This window comes from Salvelinus alpinus, chromosome 10 (assembly GCF_045679555.1).
Source record: "Salvelinus alpinus chromosome 10, SLU_Salpinus.1, whole genome shotgun sequence".
Classification (NCBI taxonomy): domain Eukaryota; kingdom Metazoa; phylum Chordata; class Actinopteri; order Salmoniformes; family Salmonidae; genus Salvelinus; species Salvelinus alpinus.
Window position 1 is genome coordinate 76,097,803 of NC_092095.1, and position 5,000 is coordinate 76,102,802.

The window sequence follows — 5,000 nt, forward strand, 5'->3', positions numbered from 1 at the left end:
TGTTAGTATCTAGAGGATAACTACACTGTGGTCTGTTAGTATCTAGAGGATAACTACACTGTGGTCTGTTAGTATCTAGAGGATAACTACACTGTGGTCTGTTAGTAACTAGAGGATAACTACACTGTGGTCTGTTAGTATCTAGAGGATAACTACACTGTGGTCTGTTAGTATCTAGAGGATAACTACACTGTGGTCTGTTAGTATCTAGAGGATAACTACACTGTGGTCTGTTAGTATCTAGAGGATAACTACACTGTGGTCTGTTAGTATCTAGAGGATAACTACACTGTGGTCTGTTAGTATCTAGAGGATAACTACACTGTGGTCTGTTAGTATCTAGAGGATAACTACACTGTGGTCTGTTAGTATCTAGAGGATAACTACACTGTGGTCTGTTAGTATCTAGAGGATAACTACACTGTGGTCTGTTAGTATCTAGAGGATAACTACACTGTGGTCTGTTAGTATCTAGAGGATAACTACACTGTGGTCTGTTAGTATCTAGAGGATAACTACACTGTGGTCTGTTAGTATCTAGAGGATAACTACACTGTGGTCTGTTAGTATCTAGAGGATAACTACACTGTGGTCTGTTAGTATCTAGAGGATAACTACACTGAGACTGTGGTCTGTTAGTATCTAGAGGATAACTACACGATGTCCTCAGACATGGAGGGACGTTGAATACTGCCTTGTATCGGGGGTGACCTGGCTGGTTGTATGTGTTTGTGTGGGATGTGTGTCCCCGGCCCCTCTACACTCTGACCTGCCACCTAGCATTTAGCCTGGCTACACTCTGACCTGCCACCTAGCATTTAGCCTGGCTACACTCTGACCTGCCACCTAGCATTTAGCCTGGCTACACTCTGACCTGCCACCTAGCATTTAGCCTGGCTACACTCTGACCTGCCACCTAGCATTTAGCCTGGCTACACTCTGACTTGCCACCTAGCATTTAGCCTGGCTACACTCTGACTTGCCACCTAGCATTTAGCCTGGCTACACCTCAGAGAAGCCTCTTTCTGCAGAGCATGACGCTGTACGAGTGTGTGTTACTGTGTGTGGTGTGTGTTGCTGTGTGGTGTGTGTGTGTGTGTGTGTGTGTGTGTGTGTGCGTGTGTGTGTGTGTGTGTTGCTGTGTGTGGTGTGTGTTGCTGTGTGTGGTGTGTCAGAGCATTGCCTCAGACATCCTCCCAGCACCAGTTATATGTGATGTTTTGTGTGTGTGTGTGTGTGTGTGTGTGTGTGTGTGTGTGTGTGTGTGTGTGTGTGTGTGTGTGTGTGTGTGTGTGTGTGTGTGTGTGTGTGTGTGTGTGTGTGTGTGTGTGTGTGTGTGTGTGTGTGTGTGTGTGTGTTGGGGACAGCTGGTTTGGGCAAGGCTCAAGGATTTCTGTGTTGTTAGACAGAGCAATTACTCAATGCTGTTCCTCCAGCACGGTAGGAGGAGTGTGTGTGGGGGGGTGGAAGATTAAGGGGGCGGGGTATGGGGTGGGGGTGTTTGGGTACTTGGGGAGAGGGGAGAAGGGAGAGGGGAAAGGGGAGAGGGGAGAAGGGAGAGGGGAAAGGGGAGAGGGGAGAGGGGAGAAGGGAGAGGGGAGAAGGGAAAGGGGAGAAGGGAGAGGGGAGAAGGGAAAGGGGAGAGGGGAGAGGGGAGACATGTTCACTGGCAGCCTGGGAGTCACCTTTAAACCTTTCATCATAATCAACTGGGATTGGACGTATGTAAATCACCCTTCATTATAATCAACTGGGATTGGAGGTATGTAAATCACCCTTCATTATAATCAACTGGGATTGGACGTATGTAAATCACCCTTCATTATAATCAACTGGGATTGGACGTATGTAAATCACCCTTCATTATAATCAACTGGGATTGGAGGTATGTAAATCACCCTTCATTATAATAAACTGGGATTGGACGTATGTAAATCACCCTTCATTATAATCAACTGGGATTGGACGTATGTAAATCACCCTTCATCATAATCAACTGGGATTGGACGTATGTATATCACCCTTCATTATAATCAACTGGGATTGGAGGTATGTAAATCACCCTTCATCATAATCAACTGGGATTGGACGTATGTAAATCACCCTTCATCATAATCAACTGGGATTGGACGTATGTATATCACCCTTCATTATAATCAACTGGGATTGGAGGTCTGTAAATCACCCTTCATTATAATCAACTGGGATTGGAGGTATGTAAATCACCCTTCATTATAATCAACTGGGATTGGAGGATTGTTGAACTGGATAATTATACCACAGAAAACCAATATAGAGCTGTTAGAGTGCTTTGACATGTGTCTTGTTGCTGACAAATGACTTTAATGAGAAATGTATTTCAATACAACACACTGACTGTATTATGTCAGCCTTATCAGAGAAATCAGGTACCTTTACAAGAGGTCTTATCAGAGAGATCAGGTACCTTTAGAAGAGGCCTTATCAGAGAAATCAGGTACCTTTACAAGAGGCCTTATCAGAGAAATCAGGTACCTTTACAAGAGGCCTTATCAGAGAGATCAGGTACCTTTACAAGAGGCCTTATCAGAGAGATCAGGTACCTTTAGAAGAGGCCTTATCAGAGAGATCAGGTACCTTTACAAGAGGCCTTATCAGAGAGATCAGGTACCTTTACAAGAGGCCTTATCAGAGAGACCAGGTACCTTTAGAAGAGGCCTTATCAGAGAGATCAGGTACCTTTACAAGAGGCCTTATCAGAGAGACCAGGTACCTTTAGAAGAGGCCTTATCAGAGAGATCAGGTACCTTTACAAGAGGCCTTATCAGAGAGATCAGGTACCTTTACAAGAGGCCTTATCAGAGAGATCAGGTACCTTTACAAGAGGTCTTATCAGAGAGATCAGGTACCTTTACAAGAGGCCTTATCAGAGAGATCAGGTACCTTTACAAGAGGCCTTATCAGAGAGATCAGGTACCTTTACAAGAGGCCTTATCAGAGAGATCAGGTATCTTTAGAAGAGGTCTTATCAGAGAGATCAGGTACCTTTACAAGAGGTCTTATCAGAGAAATCAGGTACCTTTACAAGAGGTCTTATCAGAGAAATCAGGTACCTTTACAAGAGGCCTTATCAGAGAGATCAGGTACCTTTACAAGAGGTCTTATCAGAGAAATCAGGTACCTTTACAAGAGGCCTTATCAGAGAAATCAGGTACCTTTACAAGAGGCCTTATCAGAGAAATCAGGTACCTTTACAAGAGGCCTTATCAGAGAGATCAGGTACCTTTACAAGAGGCCTTATCAGAGAGATCAGGTACCTTTAGAAGAGGCCTTATCAGAGAGATCAGGTACCTTTACAAGAGGCCTTATCAGAGAGATCAGGTACCTTTACAAGAGGCCTTATCAGAGAGATCAGGAGAGAGAACAACAACAACAACAATACCCCCCCCCCCCCCCCCAAACAGGAGACAGAAAAACAACACGATAAAACAGAACACAACATTACTCTTAAGAAATTAGACAAATCTTTCATTCTTAACCAAATAATGACTTTGCTTGGTTTCACCTGGGGCAAGAACAGAGCAAGAATATGTAAATATATGTTAATTCATGGTTGTTTAATTGACCAATGTCCTTAGAGATGTAGTATCCTGCTAAGATATGGGTTTATTGTGATTGGGTCTAGCCTCTGACATTGCTACATCATTTGCATAAAGGTCACGTAAGGTCACGTACCTACAGTGGGTTGGGATCAAGATGGTGAAATGAACAAGGCAACTTCCTACTTGTTGTCGATACATTTCCTCTCATTAGACACAGTTCAGAGAGACAGTTCAGAGAGACAGTTCAGAGAGACAGTTCAGTGACAGTTCAGAGAGACAGTTCAGTGACAGTTCAGAGAGACAGTTCAGTGGAAATATAACAAGAGAGAATGAGGTGGACTGTGTGTAAATGTCTTGAGAAGTACTGAAATAGAAGTCTCCTCTCTCTCTTGTCCATTTGAACATCCTCCCTCCCTCCCTCCCTCCCTCCCTTCCTCCCTCCCTCCCTCCCTCCCTCCCTCCCTCCCTCCCTCCCTCAGTGTGTGTACATTAACTAGTAGTGACACTGGCATGTCCAGCTCTGAGCTCCAGGAGGCTCCAGCAGAATCACTTCAGGTATTACTTAACCACCACGTGATCCACAACCAGCCAGGCTCTCTCTGTGTGTGTGTGTGTGTCAGTCAGTCAGCCAGCCAGCCAGCCAGCCAGCCAGTCAGTCTGCTCTCCCTGTGGGGTGAACATTAGAATGTAGCAAAAGGTCACGGCAAGGTGGTCACCTTGTTTGTCTAAATTGCTCTTCGCCCTCGCCCTCGAAGTGTGTATAGAGAGAGGGCTAATGTAGGAGGCTGTGTGTGGTGGAGAAAACTAATTTACGTATTGCCAAAGTACACTTTCTGCTGAATGACACACACACACACACACACACACACACACACACACACACACACACACACACACACACACACACACACACACACACACACACACACAAAAACACACACAAAACACACACACACACAAACAAACACACACACACACACACACACACACACACACACACACACACACACACACACACACACACACACAAAACACACACAAACAAACACACACACACACAAAACACACACACAAACAAACACACACACACAAAACACACACACACACACAAACACCCGCCCTGAGCTAAAGGCTAGAGCTGTCGCTTTCAAGGAGAGGGACACTAATCTGTCGCTTATAAGAAATCCTGCTACGTCCTCTGACGAACCATCAAACAGGCAAAGCATCAATACAGGACCAACATCAAATCCTACTCCACCGGGTTCTGACGCTCATCGGATGTGGCTTGAAGTCAATATACAGTGGGGCAAAAAAGTATTTAGTCAGCCACCAATTGTGCATGTTCTCCCACTTAAAAAGATGAGAGAGGCCTGTATTTTTCATCATGGGTACACTTCAACTATGACAGACAAAATGAGA